The sequence below is a fragment of the Trachypithecus francoisi genome, unplaced genomic scaffold (genome assembly GCF_009764315.1).
Source record: "Trachypithecus francoisi isolate TF-2019V2 unplaced genomic scaffold, Tfra_2.0 Lachesis_group1, whole genome shotgun sequence".
In the NCBI taxonomy this organism is placed as follows: Eukaryota; Metazoa; Chordata; class Mammalia; order Primates; family Cercopithecidae; genus Trachypithecus; species Trachypithecus francoisi.
The window spans coordinates 160,146,226-160,172,721 of record NW_022681454.1 but is presented as its reverse complement, the minus strand read 5'-3'; positions in this window follow the sequence as shown (position 1 = coordinate 160,172,721).

Genomic DNA, 26,496 nt, shown 5'->3' with positions numbered 1-26,496 from the left:
GCTAGAGTGCAGTGGTGCAATCACAGCTCACTGCAGCCTCAACTTCCAAGGCTCAAGAGATCCTCCCACCTCAGTCTCCTGAGTTGTTAGGAATCCAGGCGTGTGCACCAGGCCTACCTAATTTTTTATTTTATGTAGAGACATGGTTTCACTCTTTGGCCCCGTCTGGTCTTGAGCTCCTGGACACAAGTAATCCTCCTGCCTCTGTTTCCCAAAGTATTGGAATTACAGGTGTGAGCCACCACACCAAACCTTTTAGTAATTTTTATGAACCAAAATTTTGGCAATACTTTTAAAGTCTTTTACTGATCAATTCTGACAGTTGTACAATTGGTTTAATAATGACCAGCTATTTAAGATAAAAGAAAGTAAACACAAAATGTCTATTTTTTTTTTTTTTTTGCCACACATGTATGTGGACAGTATATTGCCAACTAAATGTTTCATCCCTCTCTAGTTGGTTGCTACACATAATACTAAGACTACAAAATCTGTCTATGCAAGTCATTTATTTTCATCATCTTTTACATTTTTGTAACTAAAGATTTATTGAGAATGCTCTAGGAATGCTCTAGGAAACTAGCAATGCAGAAAAACAAAAAAGTTGTTACTGGCCACAAGGAGCTTATGGCCTCAAGATCTTAAGTTTGCAATTTACTCATGTATTATTAATAGTGGTCACAAAACATTTTCATAACTTTATGTTAAAATGTTAATGTGCAACTTGCTTAAAAGAAAGCTAAAATAAATATTGGCATTTAAAAATAAATAGAATCTATATTTTTTGTTTATTATTTAATTGAATACTTAGATAACAATAACAGATTATCATTAACTGCTACCTATAAGTTAGGTGCTAGGTAGCTATCTAAATTAGGTTATTTACTACTGACTAGTGTTCTAAAGGGAAATTTCTATTCATTTTAATGTGAGTTGAGGCACAATAACTAGAACCAAAGTCACACAGCTAGTAAGTGGGGAATTTAAAGGTAAACCAAATTGTGTCTAGCTGGTTGTAAAGCTTATGAACCTATGTACAGTGCAACATGTATCACACTGATTGATTTGCATATGTCAAACCATCCTTGCATCTCAGGGATAAATCCCACTTATCCTTTGATTAATAATCTTTCTAATGTATTGTTGGATTAACTTTGCTATTATTTTGTTGAAGATTTTTGCATCAATATTAACCAGAGATATTGGCCTGCAGTTTTCTTTTTTGATGTGTCTTTGTCTGATTTTGGTATCAGGGTAATATTGGCCTCATAGAATGAATTTGGAAGTGTTCCCTCTTCTTCTATTTTTTGGAATAGTTTGAGTAGGATTGATTTTTTTTTCTTTAAGTGCTTGATAAAATTCAGAAATAAACCCATCAGATCCTCGGCTTTTCTTTATTGGAAGAATTTTTGTTAAAATTCTTCAATTTCATACCTTGTTACTGGTTCAGTAAAACTAAATTTTTGTGATTAGTCAATGGTGTTTAAGGGTAAAAAGAAAAAGTCCAATGTATCAATCAGCAATGATGGACTATTTTAAAATATATACAAGTTTGAACAATTTTGGCTGAATATGCCACTTTTTGCATAAACGAATATTAAATTGTTGCTTACAACTATGAGAAAAACAACACAAAACAGCCATCCAAATCATCAGTTCGATATCCATTTTCTAGCATTAAAAAAGGAAAAGAAAGACAAAAGCAAAAGAAAAAACAAAAACACCATGTTGAAGAAAAGACTAGAAGTATTTAGATTTTTGTTTTAAAGCACATATTGATTTCTTATTTATCTAGTTATTATGGTCAGCCTTTTAAATGGTTTCATCTACCACTAATAACCCTATTTTCTCTTTAATGTCAAGACTATGTCACATGAATTGGGTTTCAGCCTTTTTTTTTTTTTAGATGGAGTCTCGCTGTGTCACCCAGGCTGGAGCGCATTGGCATGATCTTGACTCACTGTAACTTTCGCCTCCTAGGTTCAAGCAATTCTCCTGCCTCAGCCTCCTGAGTAGCTGGGATTACAGGCATGCACCACCCACCCGGCTAATTTTTGTATTTTCAGTGGAGACAGGGTTTCACCATGTTGATCAGACTGGTCTTGAACTCCCAACCTCGTGATTCACCTGCCTCAGCCTCCCAAAGTGCTGAGATTACAGAGGTGAGACATCGCACTGGGCCAGGTTTTGGCATTTTACCAGTAGGACTTTCTACCATGAATTTCAGTGTTTTGAACATGTGAAAAAAAATGGAATACAAGAAGATATAACAGATAATTTTATGGCCTCAGGCAAAATATTGTTCATTTTTAGGATAAGCATGAATAATTTAAGATGATAATACTGGTTAAGAGCTCAAATTAGAAAATGTGAATTTGAGGGTAGATATTATTAAATGGTAAAAGATAATATATTAGTCTCAATATGAAATTAACCCTCAGCCCTTCCCACTCCCTTAACATCCCTCAACAGTGCATAGTGAACTAGTAAGATAGTCTTTTAATCCCAAACAACAACAAAAAAACTAATGCTGTGTTTTCTGCTCCTTCTACAGCATTTCTTCATGCACCTCGAATAACTAAAAATTCACCTCTAGAATTCTATCCCAGTAGAAATGCCACTTAAAAGAAACACTTAGAAGCACTCTGAGGCCCACCTGCTTGCATTCCCCCCAAAAATAGAATGTAAAGTCAAAGGGGTAATAGAGTTTAATGCGAGGCCATTTGCAAAGATAGGTGTAGATAGGTTTAAGGAAAAAGAGCCACAGACACTCCCACGGCTCTACCTGTGGGTGTAGTGACCCTAAAAAGAGTGGCCACCCTCAAACTGTGTCCAGGCAGGTGGAAGAATAAATATCCTAATGTCCCTCTCCTTCTGGCCTCTGATCTGTTCAACTCAAGTGGAAGCCATGGGGTAAGGGAGCCTGTGCAAGTCATGGGATAAGGGAGCCTGAGTAATGTAGTGCACAGAGATCTGCCTCTGCTGAAAATAGTGGAACCGAGATGGGTGGAGTGAGGAAGACAGAGAGAATAAGAGGATTCAATATGATTAGATGTGAATGTGGTTCTACCACTCAGGAATGACTAGAAATTTTCAGTCTCTAGCCTTCAGAACAATCTTGTCAAAATTAAAATAATTGCTATGGTAGTAACTGTATTTAATATGACAATTCTTAACTATTTCTAAGTTTGCTTTTTCTCTCAAGTAGTAACTCGATTGCTGCTTCAGTAGTACCTAACATGATATACTTAATAAATAATGACTGGTCAGAATAATAAGAAACCAGCTAAAGACTGGGAACAGAGGTTCCGAACAGAACCAGAATCAGCAGCTTTTACCACCAGGCAATTAAAATAGACAAAGGAAAGTTTGAGACACTCACATATTTGATTAGGCATCTAATTTGATGTTTATTTTCACAACAAAATTTGTCATTCTATTGGTCTCTATTCTTCAACAGAGTTTATGATGCTCATTCTAGAAAAAATTAATAAGTGTGTTCCTGGCCTGTGCCAAAGGCTTTTTTTATATTATGTCATTTAATCTTACAACAACCCTGTAAGGTATGTTCTGTTTTCCTGTTTTTCACAGGAGAAAGGAAAACTCAGAACTATTTTGTTAACTATCCAAGATCACATAGCAAATAAAATTTGTTTTTTTAACCAAGTCTTCCTGAATCCAAGGTCCGCGTTCCTGATCATCTTACAATACTAGCGTCTTATCATAACCAGAAATATAAAGAAACATAATTTTAAGCATTTTCTTCTTATATGTATTCAAATATACACACCCCAAAACAAAAAGAACTTCCTGTATTGTATTAGTTGTAGGCACAGGTTTAGTCTTGAAAATAAGCATTAAGATTCTCAGGATATACTTATCACTGCTTTCCTTAAGCCGTTTGTTAACATCTCTCATCCTACCAGGATTCTGTCTCCTGAAATCTTCTCTGCTGTGTTCTTTGTTTTGTCACATCTTTCCTTCTTAGGAAATTAAAATAAATCTTTGTCCACATTGATCTTATCTGCTTCTCTATGGCCCTTAGACATAACTTTTTATTTGATAAGTACAGAAATTAGGTCTTCCTCTGACTTTTCTGTGTTATTCAAATTTATTTTCTTCTAAATTTAAATCTATGCCATTCCCCCTTTCTATCCTATAGCATTTGCATATTCTGCTCTTTGTACTTCTCAACATAAAAGTACATTCTGATTTCTTTCTCATTCTATCTGTGCTCTGTTTCTGATTAGCTCTTTGAGTAGAGCCCTTTCTGTTAATATTTTTTTCAATATCTTCTCACTATTTACATTTATTAAATCTCATATTATATTCCTCTGCCATTTGATATTTTCTTGAGCTGTTAACAAGTAGAACTTTTTGATATTATGTATTTTAAACACAGTATGTTTCTCAAGAGCATGGAAGAAACAAGTAAGCTTAATTCAAATTGTTAATATTCAATCACCCAACAAATGTTTATTAAGCACTGATTACACACTCAGCACTCTGTAGGATCTAGGCATGTGAGAAATGAATAAGCAATCAAAATCTCTATCCTCACAGAGATCAAACTCTAGTCAGGAGAAAGAGAATAACAGAGAATTAATAACCATATAAATAAACTCTATATCATATAACAGGTGCTATGAATAAAATAAGCCAGAAGAGGGTATACGAAGGGTGAGGGTGATGATACAGCTTTATAAAAGATGGCAGAGAAACATCTTTGAGAAGATAACGTTTGAAGAATGGTCTGAGAATGGTGAAGCTGTGTGTGTTAAGAGAAAGAGAGAATATAATCCTGGGAAGGGTGCTCTTAGAAGAGGGAAGAACAAGTACAAAGACCCTTAGGTAGAAGCAGGCTGCTGTGTGCTTACGTAGCACATCAAGGAAGCCTGCGTAGCTAGAGACAAGTGGGTTGAAAGAGATAATAACTTGCAGCCTCCTACGTCATTGTAAGGACTGTGGCTAGTACACTGAATGACAGAGGAAGGCTTGGAAGGGTTGGGAAAGAGCACCAATAACTCATTTAATATGACTAGTCTTTAGAATTATATTTAGCATCCAATTCTATTAGATGTGGATTTTGTTATAAGTCTCTAACAGAGTCTTAAAGCCAAGTGTTTAGTACTGTAAGAAAGTGACACACTAAATTATAAATATTGTAAATATTTTGATTAACTTTACTGTAGACTGTGCTGATTTTAAAGTGTTTACCCAACACCAAGTTCTTGTCTTTGGGGTACTGTTATGTTTAAACTATTTATTCAGCAAGATGATTAAATATGGTTCTGTGTAACTGTATTGCTGTGTGTGGTGTGCCTCTTATAAGTGTAAGGATGTATACATTCTGTTCATAACCATACTGCCAGGAGCCAATACACATTACCATAGTGCTTGTAAAACCAACTGGATAGGAATTTTACACAGACTAATGGCAATCTGGTAATTCATTAAAGAGAAAGCAGCTCGGATAAATAAAACTTTGGAAATGCCCAGAGGTACAGTGGCCACTGCAGAATGATATTTGTATGTGTCTCATGAATGTAAAACCACCTTAGAAAGTGATGATCCACATTTGCTCTATTATTCTCTTAAGTGGAGAAATCTTTCTATAGCCACGTTGCTCTCAAAAGGCAGTTTTCCCATTTTACACTTTCACATATGTATTTTTTTCTGCTGTAAATAACCAAATTTAATAACATTTTATTGATTATTATCAGAAAATATTTTCTTCAATGGGAAGTTGTTCCAGAAAAACAGATAAAGATTAACCAAAAATAATTAAACTCATTCATTTACAACCCTCCTTGGGGCAGTTAACTGCAATAGATACAGTTACTTATGTATTCTTTTCAGAATAGTCATAATTTTGCTATTTAATACTGTATGATAACATGTGCCACTTGTCCGTCTTAATATTTTGGCAATATACCCCTAGATTTTGGCATGTTGTTTTTAACTTCACAAATGCTTCACTTTTAAACCTCTGTTAGTCTGTGATTTAGGGCTCATAACTTTCATGGTTTGTAATAGAGTGGGGGAGACTCTTTACTTTTGACAACACCACTCCCCTTAAGGCATTTTCAGGATGATTACTGTGTATGACAAATGGTCATACTCCATTTGATTCCTGAATTAAACAGAGAACATCAATCCAGGGGTGGGAAATGGGGGGTTTACAGTCAGGTCATTTCAATACTACTTAATGTATGTACATGGCCCAACTGAAGTGGAAACTCTTAATATTTTCATAAAAATGAAATAGACTTAGTAATCTGAGGGCAGGGACATAGCATGATGAGGCACTGACATCTTTGATTGTTCACCTCATGCCCTTGGTCCCAGTGCTGGGTAATCTGACAGCTTCATGTCCTTCTGGAAATGTAAAGGACTGGTGACGGATGGTGGTAATGTTAATGCTTCCATTTGTCCTATAGTCTCTTGGTTGCCTGCTCAATAGGAGGAAACTAAGTGAGTGGGAATTAGGTCCAACCAAGCATTTAGATAAATCATATGCTCCCTCTTTAGTCCAGTCCTAATAATGCTTACTCATTAATCAGAAAAGGCATTCTCTGGTCTATCCCCCTGCCAAGAATATTACATTAGAAATAAAGACTTAATTATTATGAATTTATTTACTTCTGAAAGCCTATCATTAGAAGTGAGGTCTAATTATTATTGACTCAAACACATTGTTTTGCTACTTAATACTATTTTGTAGTGAACCATACAGGTATTGAGACATTTCTAGAATCTGCAGATGCTTAATGAGCACAAATTTTCATTTGCTTTTGTTATTAGTTTTAAGTACAAAAATCTAATCTTTGCTTGTTTCTTGACATACTTGGTCAAACTGATAGCGGCAGGAGGCAGACAAATGTCTAGGCAGATAGGGGCAGGTCTTTGGTAAAACTCCACCTTCAAGCCAAAAACATCCTGAAGGCTGAAAGACAGGACTACTGGTTCCAGATGAAACCTGCACCCTGGAGTGAGAACTGTTTCCATTAGTCTGCCCTTTCCTGATTGGTTCTTTCTAAATAATGCTTTTCAATTATTTGACTGTTGCCTTTTCCAGTGCTACCGATGGTCCACCCTTCCCCATTCTGTGCAAATAAAAACCCCAGACTCAGCCACACTGGGAGAGATGACCTGACTTCAGGTGAGAGACCACCCTCCTAGCCCCTCTCCTTGGAGAGCTTTTTAGTTGCTCAAGAAAATTCTCTGTTGTCATCACCCTTCAATTGTCAGTGTGACCTCATTCTTCTTGGATGCAGGACAAGAACTTGGGATCCACCAAATGGTAGGTATTCAGAAGGCTGCAACACTGTGGCCCTCTGCCCTCCACTGGTGTAAAACAGGCACCCCATGTAACAGGAAGCAGTGGCAGAGTTGAGCCAGCCGTGGAGCACAGGCCAGAGCAGGGCAAGAGGCTGACTGAGCTGTTAACATGCCAATGTCCATAGGGCTGCAGATAGTGGAACTAAAAGAGCTAATTGGCATGGCATAACACCCCCTTTGGGGATTCAGAGTCAAGGGCACCCCTGCCTGGGTGCCCCTGCATTCCCCTTGGGGTGCCACACCTGGTCCAGCCACAAGCCCTGCACAAAGTACACCCCTGTGCCGGCATTTGGAATGACCAACTGGACCCCACACTTGCTTGCTCACACACCCCCTCCCACCAAAGACTGAGTGCACAGTCGTGGTGGCTGTAGGATCTGCACCTGAGCACAAGCCAGAAACGACCCAGCAGGTCAAGTAGATGGTGTGTCTTCTGCCACAAGCCTAGCAAAGGGGCAGAGAAAAATTCTGCATCAAAACAATCAGAAACTCTTTTGGCAAGTCATAAGAAATTATAAATTGTTTAAAATGTGCTTGACATTTTGTGATTTAAAATGATGATAATAGAAATACAGCCATTATTTGTTTCCAGTGAAACTGTAACAGTGAATACATAGGTGATTATTCTGAAATTCTGGAATTCTCTGGAGGAAACACTCCTAACAATATATGCTAATATATCTCTATTTTAGATACTAGTATATTGCATTATAAAAGGATAGATAATCTAAGTTTGGTGAGGTTGTTGAAATAAATATTCAGGTTTTTAGCAGTCAAATAATACATTTTCACTTGATTTGGAAAAATAAGGAGATCCTGGGAGGTTGTCTAAAATCAAGTCAGCTAGCTGCAAACCTCTTAGAAACATTTTTGTGGAACTCATTAGTTGGGTAAAAATAACACCAAAACAAAAAAAGCAAATTGCATAAGGAAAAGAGCTGCTTTTGTCAGCCATAGCACATACAGTGTGTTTGCAATAAAATAATAGTTACATACCTTGTTTACCTGAAGTGTGTAAATGTTTTAATAATGTTAGGTTTTTCTCCTAGCATATTTCAACAGCACCATCTTGTTATGTTTGTTTGCAAGTATATAGCAACATATAAATATTAATCAATATTTAGTAAAAATCAGACCCAATATTTTCAGTTCATCTAGTTATTACTGTTCATCCTTGCTGTGTTTATTTGGCCTTGTGCCTGAGTGCTTGTTATTTGAAATAAATAAATTCATTGCATAAACTGTGGTCTCATTTTTCACATGGTTTGCTCCGTTGCAACAGGATGTCTTTCAGTTCTGACCGTCTTCCTTTATATTTTAAATTTCAGTAGTATTTGGTGTACAGGTGATTTTTGGTTACATGGATGAGTTCTTTAGTGCTGAATTCTGAGATTTTAGTGCAGTCATCATCCTAGCAGTATACACTGTACCCAGTACGTAGTCTTTAGTCCTCATTCCCACCCCCAATTTCCCCTTCTGAATCCACAAAGTCCATTATATCCCATTGTATGTTTTGGCGTCCTCATAGCTTAGTTCCCACTTAGAGGTGAGACCATATATTATTCGATTTTCCATTCCTGAGTTACTTCACTTAGAATAATGGCTTCTGGCTCCATCCAAATTTCTTCAAAACACATTATTTCATTCTTTCAAAGGCTGAGTAATATTTCATGGTGTATATATAGCACACTTTCCTTAGCCACTCATTGGTTAATGGACAAGTACAGTGATTCAAAATTTTTGCACTTGTGAATTGTACTGCTATACACATGCATGTGCATACATCTTCTTTATATAATGACTTTTTTTCCGTTGGGTAGATATCCAGTAGTATAATTGCTGGATCTACTGGTAGATCTACTTTTAGGTTTTTAAGGAATATCCATAATGTTTTCAATATTGGTTGTGCTAATTTACATTTCCACCAGCAGTATAGAAGTGTTCCCTGTTTATCACATCTATGGCAATATATATTGTTTTTCAACTCTTAATTATGGCCATTATTGCAGGAGTAAGGTGGTATCTCATTGTGTTTTTGACTTGCATTTCCCTGATGATTAGTGATGTTCAGCATCTTTTCATGTTTGTTAGCCATTTGTATATCTTCTTTTGATAAATTTCTACTCGTGTTCTTTGCCCTCTATATGAAGGGGTTATTTGTTTTTTGTTTTTTGTTTTTTGTTTTTTCTGCTGATTTGTTTGAGTTCCTTTTAGATTCTGTATATTAGTTATTTTTCTTCCTATTCTTTGGGTTGTCTGTTTACTCATGATTATTTGTTTTGCTGTACAGGAGCTTTTTAGTTTAATTAGATCCCATTTATTTATTTTTGTTTTGTTGTATTTGCTTTTAATGATTTAGTAATGAATGCTTTGTCTAAGCCAATGTTCAGAAGAGTTTTTCCGATGTTATCTTCTAGAACTATTATAGTTTCAGGTCTTAGATTTAAGTCTTTGATCCATCTTGAATTTATTTTTGTATAAAGTAAGAGATGGGCTTGTCATATGCGGCTTTTATTACTTTGAGGTAAGCCCCTTCTATGCCTATTTTGTTGAGGGTTTTTGTTATTAAGAGAGGCTGGAATTTATCAACTGCTTTTTCTGTATTTATTGGGATGATCGTACGTTTCTTGTTTTAATTTGTTTATTGACTTGCATATGCTAACCTATCCCTGCATCCCTGGTATAAAACCCACTTGATGGTGATATACTATCTTTTTGATGTGCAGTTTTATTTAGTTACCTGGTATTTTGTTGAGGACTTTTGCATCTGTGCTCATCTGGGACAGTGGTCTGCAGTTTTTCGTTGTTGTTTTTTTTTTATTGTTGTTGTTGTTGTTATGTCCTTTCCTGGTTTTGATATTAGACCAAGGAAGATTTCCTCAATTGCTTGTTCAAATAAGGTTTCCAAACTTTTAGCCTTGTCTTCTCCCTCAGGAAGGCCAACCATTTTTAGGTTTGGCTTTTCCACATAATGTCATATTTCTTAAAGACTTTGTTCACGTCATTTGATTATTTTTCTTTATCTTTGTCTAATCGGATTAATTTGAAAGCCTTGTCTTTGAGCTCTGAAATTCTTTCTTCTACTTGTTCTAATGTATTATTTAAACTTTCCACTGCATTTTGTATTTCCCTACCTGTGTTTTCCATTTCACTTTCATTTTCTGGTTTTTCTTTATGCTATCTATATCTCCGCAAAATTTGTCATTAATATCCTGAATTGTTTCTTTATGTCAATTTTCACTTTTCTCTGGTATCTCCTTAAGTAACTTAATAATCAACCTTCTGAATTCTTTTTTTTTTTTTTTTTTTTTCTTTTTGAGGCGGAGTCTCGCTCTGTCGCCCGGACTGGAGTGCAGTGGCCAGATCTCAGCTCACTGCAAGCTCTGCCTCCCAGGTTTACGCCATTCTCCTGCCTCAGCCTCCTGAGTAGCTGGGACTACAGGCGACCGCCACCTCGCTCGGCTAGTTTTTTGTATTTTTAGTAGAGATGGGGTTTCACCGTGTTAGCCAGGATGGTCTCGATCTCCTGACCTCGTGATCCGCCCGTCTCCGCCTCCCAAAGTGCTGGGATTACAGGCTTGAGCCACCGCGCCCGGCCTGAATTCTTTATTGACTATTTCAAAGATGTCTTACTGGTTTGGAGTCATTGCTGGAGAGCTAGTGTACTATTTTAGGGGTGTTTATAGAATCTTGTTTTGTCATTTTATCAGAATTACTTTTGTGGTTCCTCCTCATTTCGATAGATTATTTCTTCAAATTGCCTTGCCAGACTACAGTGATTGATATTGCTCTTCTGGGTCTAGCCAGAAAGGGCTGCCACACTCCAGACACTACAGGCTAATGCTGGGGAATATCTTCAAGGTATCTGGTGATGTGACCTGTCTTCAAGCTTTCCAGGAGTGGGTACCAGTATAAGCACTGATGGAGGTGGCAAGGGAGTGGCATAGACTCTGTGAGGTTCCTTGGTTGTAGATGGGCTTAGTGTGCTGGTTTTCTCAAATGCTGGTTATGACTGTAGTGACCTTGTCATGTAAGCAGACTCAGGATTTCTGGGTAGTGAGGGCACTGTATGCAATGGTGATAGCTGAGGTTATGTATTTATTTTCTCCTTCCTGGGTGCAGTGTTATTCTACCTGGAGACATGAGAATAGACTGTCAGTCTCCAGCCAGGAGGTGGTGCTTGCAAGAGAGCACCAGCTGTAGTAGTTGTAGTGGGATTTGAGCTTGCCCCAAATTGCCCAGGGGGAAGTAATCTGGTTTCACAGGCAATGGGCAGCACTACAAAAGCTCCCAAAACTTTATGTCTTTTGTGTTAAGCTATCAGGGCAGTTGGCGGAGTACAACAAGGTTGGGAAAGGGTTAGCTATGACAATCTGCTTTTAAATCTTAGAGATTTTTTTGTCTTAAATAGTGAGTAATAAAATACATGTGGAGTTAAATAACACCATCAAATCAGTTTATCAAAACAGAAATTTAGAAATTATTCTTTACTCTTCCTTCTTTCAACTAGTCATTAAATCCTGTGGAGAGACAGTTGATTAAATAGAGACTTACTACTTTACTTCAAACCACTAAGAATGGGAGAAAATTTTTGCAATCTACTCATCTGACAAAAGGCTAATATCCAGAACCTACAAGGAACTCAAACAAATTTACAAGAAAAAAACAAGCAACCCCATCAAAAAGTGGGCAAGGGATATGAACAGACATTTCTCAAAAGAAGACATGGATACAGCCAACAGACACATGAAAAAATGATCGTCATCACTGGCCATCAGAGAAATGAAATCAAAACCACAATGAGATATCATCTCACACCAGTTAGAATGGCAATCAATAAAGAGTCAGGAAACAACAGGTGCTGGAGAGGATGTGGAGAAATAGGAACACTTTTACACTGTTGGTGGGATTGTAAACTAGTTCAACCATTATGGAAAACAGTGTGGCGATTCCTCAAGGATCTAGAACGAGAAGTACCATATGACCCAGCCATCCCATTACTGGGTATATAACCAAAGGATTATAAATCATGCTGCTATAAAGACACATGCACACATATATTCATTGCGACACTATTAACAGTAGCACAGACTTGGAATCAACCCAAATGTCCATCAGTGACAGACTGGATTAAGAAAATGTGTCATATATACACCATGGAATACTATGCAGCCATAAAAGAGGATGAGTTTGTGTCCTTTGTAGGGACATGGATGCAGCTGGAAACCATCATTCTCAGCAAACTATCACAAGAACAGAAAACCAAACACCGCATGTTCTCACTCATAGGTGGGAACTGAACAACGAGATCACTTGGACTCGGGAAGGGGAACATCACACATCGGGGCTTATTATGGGGAGGGGGGAGGGGTTGCATTAGGAGTTATACCTGATGTAAATGACCAGTTGATGGGTGCTGACGAGTTGATGGGTGCAGCACATCAACATGGCACAAGTATACACATGTAACAAACCTGCATGTTACACACATGTACCCTAGAACTTAAAGTATAATAATAAAAAAAAATAAAAAAATAAAAAAAAAACACTATTGGCTTTTACTGGGGCTATTGAGGTGACCCCTATGAAGTCCCCAGCCTTCAGCGTGGTTTTCTTCTAAATATCAATCTCCTGCTTCAAATCTTTCAGAGTTTTTGTTTGTTTGTTTGTTTTTCTTTTTTGGACACGTGTAAAATTCAAAGTCTTTGAAATGCCACAAAGAATCTTAATAATCGGTATCTTGTGAATCTCACTTGTTGTATTCTTCTTACGCAAACATTTCTTTGCTCTGATATGCAAAACCATTTATAATTCTATATTTGCACACATTATTCTCTCTTGATTGCCTGATCTCTACCAATATCCTTCAAGAGTTAACACAAGTGTTAACTTTGTTAAGAGGATTTCTTTGACTCAAGAGTAGTTTTCAGCAATACATTTTGAACATCTCCTTTCAAAAGTATTGCACTAGGCTGTTGAGATAAATATTGAATGAGATAATTACCTTGCCTTTGAAAATGCCACAGGTTATTATTGATCAACTATATTCCCTTCTCTGTAGTTTCATAGTATCTCACATGAACTGTGAATATTACTGGTGTTATAATATACCACAGTGGTTAACTTATGTGTCGGCCTCTCTTTCCAAAAAAAAAATGTCATTGGTTTAATGATTATGGACATTCATCAATGTCTCCAAATTCTGTGAATGTCTTTACTAAATATTTATAAATGAATACAAAATGGTCCTGTTCTTGGCATAACTTATTTCTAGTACTTGGGAATGGAGATCCACTAATTTTCTTAAAGTAAAAAAGTCATATTTTCTTCTTTGTCAACACCGTGATTGTAAGCTGCTTAAGTTTTAGAGCCATAACTTCTATTTCTTTTTAATCTCCTTAAATTGTCTTTGGGCTCTCCATTTACTGGATTCTCAACATGTGTTCTTAATGGATTAAAGATAGCCATAATTTGAAGACACTGGTGAAAAATAAAAGGCACACATAAAAAACAACAGACAATTTTTCCAGGTTATAAATATATTAACATTTTATTATTGCATGAGGACTGACATTGTCACTGTGAGGCACATTTTATGTTCATTAAAAACAAATGCATAGCATTTGGAAGTTCTTTGATTTCATTTAAGTTTAAAATAAAAAGAAAAATCTAATATAATGTAATAAAGATTTAAATTTCAAATATTAAAAATTAAACCACTAAAGAAACAGAGGAAGAAAATTATTGTATTTTATTATTGAAGACTTAATTTTATATATTACCAGAGACTATTGTTTTTGATACTTTTTTCTTTGAGAATTTATGTTTTGAAAACTCATATAAGACACAGACTCATCAACATTAAAATTAAATTTTCTTAATATTATACAGCAAACATAGACTTGACTAGAGTGTCATTTGTTTCAGATCATTACTCCACATTTGATGCATTTTGCTTAAACATTCATGTCATTGATTTTCAAATTTTTTAATGCCATGGAAATATGTGTTTACCTATGAATTTACAGGGAATACAAGGTGTTAGATAGATAAAATTACCTGAAGACTTGATGGAGGTTTTTGATCTCTATCTGCTCTATCCTCCTTTCCCACTTAGTTTCCTAGGATGCCTAAGTGCTATGCAGAGAAGGCTGTAAGGGAAATGATTGGCATATTTTAATTGTGTAAGTGCCAGAAATTTATCTTGTCTTCAAATTCTTATACCCTACCCCAGTCACACTGGAGTGCTCTGGTGAATGGTGAGTATTTGCTTCAGAGGAACTGAAACATACATAGTATTTAATTTCTTTCTCGCTACTAGGGTCTTATTCTTGAGGTTTGGATTCTTTGATTGGACTTTGCCATCCGATCACCACATTACCACTCTTGGATTTACTAAGAGTTTTCCCTAGTCCCCTTGTCTACATTTGTAATATCCGAAATCTGACCACACAGACTTTTAACCTATAACCTAGGTCTTATTTGGCATTTATCTTGCTTGTGTAGAACTGACTTCTAAATCTTTATCACTGCTGTAACAATGAGCTACCAGCAATGTCGCTCTTAGACTTGAGCTAAGGGAGGCCTTCCCCCTGGGCCCCATACCTGAAGGAATCCTAATTTTGGAGTATCTTTAAAGTAAGCTCCCTTCAGTGACTAGGACTGGCCATGCAGGCAGGTGTTCTCATCTCTAATTCAGCCCCATGTGGGTCCCAATGGCCAGAGCATCTACTTGAAATTTTCTAACCCCCTTCCAATGTCTGAGACTAGCAGTGGCTGGCAGTACCTTGTACTGTTTCTCTTATTCAGCAATGAGAAGCTATTTGACTTGCCAGGTCAGTACAAAAAAAAAAAAAAAAAAATAGAGCAGTTTTTATCTGGTGTCTTACAGTGTTGCTTGGAATGTTCATTCTCTGCACCCAGACACCATACTGTAAATATCCTGGTCTAAAGGAGAAAGACATGTGGAGATCTGCTGAATCCATACTGTGAGTCATGTCAGACCAGGTACAAGGAATAAGAAGAGGAAAGAAGTCTGCAAATTACTCCAGCCCCCAGCAGATTGATCAGTCCTAGACTTTCAGTCACTTCAGCTGAGATCCAAGGTATCTTGATGAAAAGAACATACCATCTCCTTTCTGGATTCCTGACCCCTGAAGATATGGAATTACATTGTGGGACAATTTGTTACTCAGACATGGTTAGTCAGGAGAGAATGTGGTTCCTGGAAAAAGATTATTTTCATGGTAATACCTGAAATATGTGGCTTTGGTTTGGGGACCAGGTAGTAAACAGAAACCTGATAGGCCTCAAGGAATGTAGGGGTGAAGAGTTACAGGAAAAGCTTACTGGTAGCTAGAGGAAAGGGGATACATTTCATGTAGTGGAGTGTTGCTGCTTGTAGTGATATGGATTATGCGAAATGCACCTAATGAGTTGCATGATATAGCTAAAGAGGCTTATGGGCACAGTGCTAAAGGTACTGACTGCTTTTTCTATTTGCTTACAATAAATTATGAGAGGAGAGAGATGAACTAAAAAAATAAACTAGTCAGGTTTAAAGTAGCATTTTAAGAAAATATTGATGACTTCGGGAATGTATTTTCACGACAGCAATGTATTCTCAAAAAAAGAGCCTCAGAGAAAAGATCAAGTCTTGGGTGCTGTCAGGAGAACCTAGTCTCATGGTAAAGACTAAGACAAAGGTATGATTGTCAAATTCCTTATTTTCCTTGCAGATTGATTTAAATTGGTATATCATAGCACTTCTCAGTTACATAAAAAGTTTTATGCGTTTTAAGAGTGTGCCTCAGAGATTAAAAAAAAAATGGACTTTTAGGAATCTTCTCTTTTTCTTTGGCAGTAATATTCTGTTGTTCTCCTAAAATTTTAGAAGTGTTTGTTCAAAACATGCTTAAGCAGCTTTGTTTCCTATTCCCATTCATTAATTTAACATGCTATTTTATGTGTGCATCTTTATTGAAATATAATGCATCAATAAAGCTGCTTTTTTTATAGAGTCCACAATTTGATTAGTTTTAACACATGTATGCAACTGTAACATTAACAAATTCAACAAAAAGAACAAGCCCATGCCTCTTATCCCCCACCCCCAATCTCTAGGTAAACACTGATCAGTTTTCATTTTTTAAATAACACATAAATGTAATCACACATTGTGTATACTGTTTTGTTCATCATTTCTCATTCCAGATCAATTTTTTGAGTTTCATCCGTGTTGTGTCATTTATCACTCATTCATTACTTTTTCCTGCTAAGTAGTATTATATTGTATAGATATGCCACCCTTTGTTTATTCGTTCCCCTCTAGATAGACTTTTGAGTTGTTTCTGGGTTTTTGCTGTTATCTGGGTTTTAGCTACTGTAAACATTTGAATTCGAGTGTCTGGGATGATCTATGCTTTTATTTCTCTGGTGTGAAAGACCTGCAAGTGGAATGTCCAGATCATAGGGTTGACAGGTGTAATTCAAACTTTTTTTTTTTTTTTTTTGAGGCAGAGTCTCGCTCTGTCGCCCAGGCTGAGTGCAGTGGTGTGATCTCAACTCACTACAAGCTCCGCCTCCCAGGTTCAAGCCATTCTCCTGCCTCAGCCTCCGGAGTAGCTGGGATTACAGGAGCCTGCCACTATGCCCGGCTAATTTTTTGTATTTTTAGTAGAGATGGGGTTTCACCGTGCTAGCCAGGATGGTCTCGATCTCCTGACCTCGTGATCCGCCTGCCTCGGCCTCCCAAAGTGCTGGGATTACAGGCTTGAGCCACCGCGCCCGGTGAGTTCAAACTTTTTAAGAAACTGCCAGCCAGGCGCGGTGGTTCACGCCTATAATCCCAGCACTTTGGGAGGCTGAGGCGGGCAGATTAGGAGGTCAGGAGATTGAGATCATTCTGGCTACCCCGTCTCTACTAAAAATAAAAATAAAAAAATAAAAATAAAAATAAAAATTAGCCGGGCGTGGTGGCACGAACCTGTAGTCCCAGCTACTCCGGAGGCTGAGGCAGGAGAATGGCGTGAACCCAGGAGGCGGAGCTTGCAGTGAGCCGAGATCACGCCACTGTACTCCAGCCTGGGCGACAGAGCAAGACTCTGTCTCAATTTAAAAAAAAAAAAAAAAAAAAGGAAAGAAACTGCCAAACTGTTTTCTAAGTTGGTATCATTTTACCTCACAGCACTGTAAGAGAGCTCCAGTTATTTCATATCCATGTCAATACCTGGTATATTCTTTTAAAAAAAAATGGCCATTCTAGTGAAATGTACAGTGATATCTCATTGTAATTTTATTTGCATTTTCCTAATGAATAGTAATGTTGAATATCATTTCACATTCTTATTTCAAAAGGTATATCTTCTTTGGAGAAGTGCTTATGTTTCTCCCGGTTATGGGTCATCTTTTGTTAGAATAGGCAGATAGCAAGACATAATAAGCAGGAAGGGGAGCCCCTGAGAAAAGGAGGTCAGGAAAATTTCGTGCTCCGGAGACCACTTGAAACAGTCATTCCAAACACCAGCAGAAAGGAGAGGAAACACTTATGCAGAAAGGAATCCCCCTTTAAGATATCCAGTAACCACACACTCTGCAGCTAACCTGTCAGAATGTAGCTAGCTGCATGCTGATAAGGAATGAAGGAGGACAAAGGAGAACTTCTTAAGAGACATGCAGCACAATAAGCATAGATTTAACCGCTATACGACCTTCCTGGAGTTGCAGTAATGAGCAATGCTGCAATTAGGTAGAATTTGTATCCGCACTAGCACATCAACTGACAGAGAGTAAGGGAGAATCCCAGAAACCTGGGGCAGAAACTAGGTGGGGAAAAGGCAGGCACTTAAGGCAGAATTGGGAAACTAGACAATGACAAAGGCAGAGACTTGAGACAGAGGCAGGAACAGTCTGACATAATCAAAACCACAGTGCAGAATTCTCAGGACTGCTGGCTCATTCTCTCTCTCTCTCTTTTCTTTTTTTGTTTTTGTTTTTGTTTTTTGTTTGTTTGTTTTGTTTTGTTTTGTTTTTGTTTTTTGAGAGGGTATCTCACTCTGTTTCCCAGGCTGAAGTACAGTGGCTCTGTCTCAGCTCACTGCAACCTCTGCCTCCCGGGTTCAAGCTATTCTCCTGCCTCAGCCTCCCGGGTAGCTGGGACTACAGGCTCCCGCCACCATGCTTGGCTGTTTTTTTGTTTTTTGTTTTTTTGTTTTGTATTTTTAGTAGAGACAGATCTTCACCAAGTTGGCCAGTCTGGTCTTAAACTCCTAACTTCATGTGATCCTCCTACCTTGGCCTCCCAAGTTAATTCTCTTTTGAGCAGCCTGCTCTGCCTCCTCTTTCAGAATATACCATCTCTCCTGCTACTTAACCCTTGCTGCTACTACTACTGTTTTCCCAGGCAGACCAGCCTGGAGATGTTTTCTGTCTGGATCAGTCTGCTCCTCTCTTGGGGTATATTCTTTCAATAAATTATGTGCCTTTTATTTTTCTTCAACAAACCTTTGCTTACTTTACTAAGTCTCTTGGCCAAATTCTTTCTCATGAATAAGATAAGAACCAAGTACTCCTGCACTTCTTGGTAACAATCTTTTCCTGCTTCGTGGCATGTATGATAATTATAGATTGGAAATCAGACATTAAGATTTTACATTGTACGGTGCTGAGTTTCTTTCTTTAATACAGTGGATTTTTCTAGTATGCAGCTACTTTACTTAGGATTAATTTGCTTCTGTCTTTTCTTTAAAATTTCTTTTGAAAATTTTAATTTCTTATTTGGATATTTAACGACAATTCTTTTAACTTTTAAGGGTTGTTCTAGAATTTCAATCTGCATTATTAATTAATCACAGTATATTTAAGGTTAGTTTTGTACCATTTCACTTTGAATGCAATTATCTTGGGACAGTGAAGTTCCATGTAACCCCTTCTTTTGTGCTATATTAAAATATATATCTATTTACATTATGAAATCCACAATATATATTGTTAAAATTTTTTTACCAAAAATGTGTTTTTAAGGAAACTAAGATATTAAAAATTATCATTTTATTTATCTACATATATGTCATTTCTGGTGCTGTTCATTCATTCCTGTAGATCTGAGTTTCTAAGTGACATTATTCAGCCAGAATAATATCTGAAATTTCTTGTAATTCAGGTGCGAATTCAAACAATTCTTTGAGCTCTCATTTATCTGAAAATGAAGAATTATTTTTGAATAATATTTTCATTAGATATAAAATTTTGGTTTTACATTTTTTCCCTTTCAACACTTCAAGTATGTAACTTCATGATCTTTTGTCTGTCATTGTTTTTGACGAGAAATGAGCCATTATATCATTGTTTCTGCACATAATAGCTTATTTTTTTTCACTGACTATATTTAAGGTTTTCTTCTTCATTTTGTTTTTAGTATTATGATTATTCTATGCCTACTTTTCTTTGTATTTATTTTCTATAAATGTGCTTTTCTATGTATTTATTCCTCTTGGGTTTCACCATAATATTGGTTGATTTTTAAAATCAAATCTGAAAATTTTTCATATATTAGTTCCTATAGTATGTTTTCTCCATCATTCACTGTATTGTTGCCTTCCGAGATTCCAATCACACACTATGAGAACATTGTGTGTTATTCCACAGGTGATTCATGATCAATTCATACATTTTAATTATTTTTCTTCTCTGTTTCAGTTTGTATAGATTTTATTTCTATGATTTCAAGGTCATAATATTTCTTCTGCACTCTGTAATTTGTGCTTAAGTCCAGGCCCAGGCATACCAAAAATAATGACCTCAGGTATTGCAGAATGCGTTGCACAAATACATCAATAGATAATGTAAAGCACAGTTGTGTTTATAATTATGGCTTAATGGAAGCTCATTTATGCTAAAACAAGATAAAATACTCCAAATTCCTGCTGTTATCTGCTAATGAAGTAATAGAATAACTAAAGAGAGGAAAATAATCTGTAAAGTATTAACTGAATCCACAGTTTCTACTCTGGAATGGGCATTTGTTTATGCAAAAATCATGTTGAACACTTACCTTTATGATGAACAAACAGAAATGGTTTTCTCACAGCTCTTATAACATTGGCAACTATTGTCCAGTGGAATATTTTGAGTCAAGGGCTTATTAAATTCTATATATACTGCAAAAATAGTTGATTTGTTTAATATTTAAAGGAATTATGTTTTCCTATAAAAATATTTTTATTGCTAAGATTTGACAACATAGCAAATTTCTTTATTTGTAAAACTAATAATAGTTTTAAAATGCTAATAGCTAAGATGTAATGAACACCTTTGTTGTGATAGATACTGCTTCAATCTAAAGAGGTGTTCCTGAAAATAACTCACTTAATTTATCGTGATACTTGTGGCTTGAACATGGGGCAAAAACAGTAGCCAACAACTCTAAGACAGTTACTCTGATGAAGGTGTTCAGAAATATATTAGCTGGCCAATTATAAGATGATTGACCCACCCTGTGTCTCTTCCTGCCTGCTGCTGCCCAGAGTATCCTAGGAAAATTAACTTTCTCAGGAGTCTTTTTATGTCTTGAAGTTTTTCTAGGGTATTGATGATGATGGGTGGCAATTCCATGCAGAGCCTCCATTCCCAAAACCATGGTCACTGTCAAGAGCTTATTAAGCAAGCACAGGGTGGTGTATTAGTATGTTTTCATGCTGCTGATAAAGACATACCCAAGACTGGGTAATTTATAAAGAAACAGAGGTTTAATGGACTCACAGCTCCACATGGCTCAGGAGGCCTCACAATCATGGAGGAAGGTGAAAGACAAGAGAGAGAACTTGTGCAAGGAAACTCCCCCTTATAAAGCCATCAGATCCTGTGAGACTTATTCACTATCACGAGAACAGCATGGGAAAGGTCTGCCCCCATGATTCAATTACCTCTCACCGGGTTCCTCCCACAATACATGGGAATTGTGGGAGCTACCATTTAAGAAGAGATTTGGGCGAAGATACAGCCAAACCATATCAGGCAGCTAGGAATAGAAGTTAACTAATTTGCAGTAGGCTTACCCAGATGATTGATAATAATGTTCTACTTTCTGGATGCCATTGGTGATAATTTGTTTAAGATACTTACATGACTATAGTCTCATATTATTTGAGTGTTCCAAAAATATAATTCTTTTCAACACCTCCTAGTTATGATTCTCCACAGTCTTTATCTTGATAAGAGCCATGACCATGGAGTAGAAGAGTGGAACACAATTTAAAATTCTAGAAATGGCACCTGTTTTTGGAAAAACATTAGTATTTAACCATGTTGACATTTTAAACCAAGGAGAAAATAAATACATAAACATATGATGTGATATCTATCTTAAATTTTGACTGCAAAAATCATATCCCTACTTACTACTTCAGCAAAACAAAGTAGAAGTAGCTTAATGAATTAAATATGAAAGGAAAAGTATTATATGACTAGATTTTAATGGAAGCAGATACATAAATAGCTTTTTAGTGAGGAATATTTTCATACATTTAATAAATTTGTTAAATATATACGATATAGCTAGAACTGTATAACTCTTGGCACCTGACAATGAATGGTACAGATGTAATCTCTGCCCTTGTAGAGATAACATTGAACAAATATAACTGTTTTTTTAAAAGAATGAAATTATTATGAATTAAAATGAGCTCTATAAAGAAAAAAAAAGAGTCAAAGAAGATGATTATGTTGTTGTAGAATTCTCCACTTTAGAAATAATGAGCAGTGAACATTGATGTGAGATAATTTCTGAGTTGAGACATAAATGATGAGGTTTGCCCACACAAGCTTAACAGGAAAGCATGATATATGAGTGGCAGTAGAATGCGCAAATCTCGCAAAGTGTACCCAAAGGAGATAGGATGACCAGTGCCTAGATGGGCTAGGGAGATGATACAGAAGATGGAAAATAAGATTGTTAACAACTTTCATTTAGAAAAATATAACCAAACTAAAAACCAGAGAGGAGTCTAGAATAAATTATTTACAAGTGACTATGTCAGAATAATGTCTTCATTTATGTTTTTAAAGTAAGTCAAAAGGAAAACTTAATACCATGAGAGAAAAATGGACTAAGGACATAAACTTACAAATCATGATTTAGATATCCATATAACCAACAAAGGTAAAACAATAAATATGTTTAAACTCACAAAAGACTTAAATGAACTTAGCATAGATTAAATTTTTATTAATTATAAAATCAAACGTTCTCTTGCATTTAGTGAAAAAAAATTATATTGTTTTGGAGGTAAGATTATCTGCATTGTTTAACTTATACTTTTGACTTTAATTAATATTGGTTATATAATTTGAAATATTAAGTATGTAGTTTTAAAAAATATAGTGCTAATATTGTGATTATTTTTCATAACTTAGATACAATACTCTTCCTTTGATACTTAATCTTATAACAAGATATTGTTTGTCTCTAGTTATTCCAAATGTAAGAAAGAAGATATTTTTTCCAAAAGTAATTTTTTTCTTCTTTCTTGTAGCAATAGCCATTTAAAAGACTTTCATTATTATATACTAAATTTCACTCAATTGTAAAAACAGTGTTAAAAATAATTCATCTGTCTTTTTCCTTAATGGAAAAAATAATCACTTAGTGTTCTTTTAAGTGAACTTGCTACTCTTCAGGTCATATGTAACTATATTTTTAAATAGAAAAATCAAATGTAATTTTTTATATTCAAATCTTTTGTATTTTTCTCAACTGTAAAATGTTAAGCCTTTAAAAAATACATTTATATTGTATCAAGCACTTATTTTTTAAAAATTGCCATTAAGCTTTTCACTTTAGAGAATAAAACATTAGTTGTCATGGTGTTACTCTTGTCTCATTTAAAAATATAGTTCTCAATAACATTCTTTCACTTAAAAAATACAGCAAATTGCTACCTGGTTGAATTAACAAAGGAAAATATAGGGACTGAAAACTAAAATCTTATAAAAATGTGAGTAAAGTCACTGCAGTTTTTAAAAATATAATATCATTAAAAGCCTATGACCATGCATAGTGTCTTCAAACTGTGAAAGTTCTCATGTGATATGCATAACTATCGCACAAAAAAATAATTAAACATGATCCCTTTGTATTCCCCATGATCTAATTATCTTCATAAAGAATTTTGCTGAGCTTTTAATTGTATTAATGAAAAGTGCACTTTTGACTTTCATCTTACCTGATATAACATTAGACAGTTTGCCATTTCCTTTTGCTGAGGCACTTTCTTCACTAAATAAGGCAGATTGCAAAGAATTCTCACACATTTCTTGTGACTCTTTGCAAAGCAGTTTTAATTTCCAATGCTCTTTTTTCTGAACTGTAATTGTTACCATCTTTGACCAACAGTATATGATAGAAATGTTCTTGCAGAGTTCTGATCATAAACCTCAGGAAACACTGCAGAGTTTGTACTCTCTGTATTGGAAACCTTCCTCCATGGAAACAATCCAAAGTTAGCCTCCAGAAGGATGGGACACCTTGTGAGCGGAGGCCTCAGCTATGCCACTGTCACCAGATGAGGTCCAGAGGTATAAAGGAGCCCAGGTGATTACATGAAGTAGAAAGAAGCCACTCTTGCAGAGCCCAGCCTAAAACATCAACCCAGACAACCATGAACAATAAGCAAACACTGGTTTGCTATTAAGCCACTACATTTTACAGCAGTTTGTTATAGGCCAATAGATATTTAATGCACTTGTCTTTCAGGACACCAAATCTTGGTTTTCCTCATACCTTTGTCGCCATTGCTTCTGAGTCTGTTTTGTTGATCATTCCTTTTCTGTTTCTCTCTTTGGATGAAATAGAGTTCTCTCCTTTATCGCTGTCTTTATAATCAGATTTATAAAGACAAATGGCTTAAAGTCAAATGGCTTCAAATACCATCATCATGCTGACAATTACTAAATTTATATATTTAGAACTCTCACCTAAACTCTAGATTTATATGTCCAAATACCTACTTATTTCCATTTATACATCTACTAGGCATCCAAACTTCTTGTCTCCAAAATCTTACTCCTGGTTTTCCTCTCCAAGTGTGCTCTTCCAAGACTTGCTCATCTGAATGATTGACAAGTCTATTATACTAATTCCTCAGACCAGCATCCTTAGTGTGATTCTTGCCTGCTTCTTGTGTCTCACACCCCACATCCAATCCATGAAAAAACCCTTTGTCTCCACCATAAAATTATTATACAGTATCTTGTCACTTCTCATCACTTCCAACTTACCATCTTGGTTCAAGCCACTATTATCTCTCACCTGGATTGTTGCTATCGCCCTCTAGATGATCTCTTAATTTGCTTTCTTGACACACAATCTCCTCTTTTGCTGTATTCTTCAACCGATTCAACAGACAATTCAGTATCATTCGATTAAAACATAAGTCAGATTGTATTATAGATCTCCTTAAAACCTTCCACTAGATTCCAAGGCTGTACGTCACCAATTTTCTCTCATCACTTTTTAATATAACCTCTTATTTATCTTATTTTCCCTGGATATACTCCATTTCACTATTCTTTTTTGCTCTCCTAGAAATTGCCGGAAACAAATTCAATTTGTTTTTTTCCTGCTGGAAACTTTTTTCTCCTACTGTAATCATGAATCACATGCTCACTTCCTTCCAATCTTTGCTTAAATGTTATTGTCTCAGCAGCGTTTCTCCTGACCATTTTATCTGAAATTACATTGCATTCCCCATTCAACCCTCTGGTATCTATTCTTTCTACGTTATTTATTTTTATGCCACTTATTACTTTCTAATCTAGTGTATGTGCATGCGCGCCTGTGTGTGTGTGTGTGTGTGTGTGTGTGTGTGTGTGTGAGAGAGAGAGAGAGAGAGAGAGAAGGTATGCTATCAATTTTTTTTCTTGTTTCCCTGGCTAGAATGTAAGTTCTACGAGAACAGAAAATTTTGTCTTTTTCATTCACCATTCTGTTTCTAGTGCTTGGAACAGTAACTGACTTTTAATAGTTGTCCTGTATTTCTTTCAAATGTATTAGTTTGGTGATTGTTCGAATAGCTATAAAACTCAGTTTCTTAATATATCAAATAGGAACGATAATGCATTTACTTCAAAGAGTTACTATGAGGATTAAATGAAATGCTCTCCTTCATTTTTGATTTTTGTAATTATTGTTTTATCGTTTTTCCTAAGTCTGTGTAGTTAATAATTTATCAATTTTGATAATCTTTTCAAAAAACCAACTTTTGGTTTTATTAATTTTATTGTTGTTTTATTTCATTGACTTCTGCTCTGATTTTTACCATTTCCTTTGACTGTGTTTGTAATAGCTGCTTTCAAACCTTTGTCGCTAAATCCAGCTTCAAGGTCCATTTAAAGCAAGTTTAAATTGACTATATTTCATCCTTAATACTAGTAAGAATTTCCTGTTTCTTTGCATATCTGGGACTGTTTTATTATGAAAGCTAGACATTTAGACAATATTTTAACAACTATGGATCCTGTTTTATTTTTCTTCCTCAGTGTACAGCCACTGATGTCTCTGCTGGTTTTTAATTCTTATTTTAGTTTTCGGTCTGCATCCCCCATGTCAACCCTTTGCATAGTTTAGTCATCACTTACTGCTGTGGATGGAGGTTATGCTCGAACACCACAAGCCCACAAGGCTTTCGTCTGCTAATTGGACAGGATGCGACCTGGAATGCATGTAATGCTGTAGTCTGTTCCGAAATCTCCTTTGGAGCTCATGATTTGCAGGACTCTCTTTGATCTCTCTCACGCAAGCAGAGTTTCTGTCAGCCTGGAGACTGTGGAGAACTTACCTCATTCCTTCTATCTATCGTTCCCTCAGTTTTCAGAATCTCCCTGTTAAATTTCTGGCTGAGCCGTTTCTTGCCCTGAACCAGGACGACAAACTCAATTTTTCCTGACTGTTCGCAACAAAATCTACCACTTGTAGTTAGCAAAGCCATAGGTGTTTACATCTCTGGTTCTGGATTGAATTTTCTATGTTGAGTATCAAAGCTGCTGTTTTATATATATATATATTTTTGGCCAGATCCAATTTGATGAAACTAAAGTGTACACCTGTAAATGGGGTGGGAGGGCGGAGATTAGGGTGTAATGGGGTAATCTCCAGCAAGA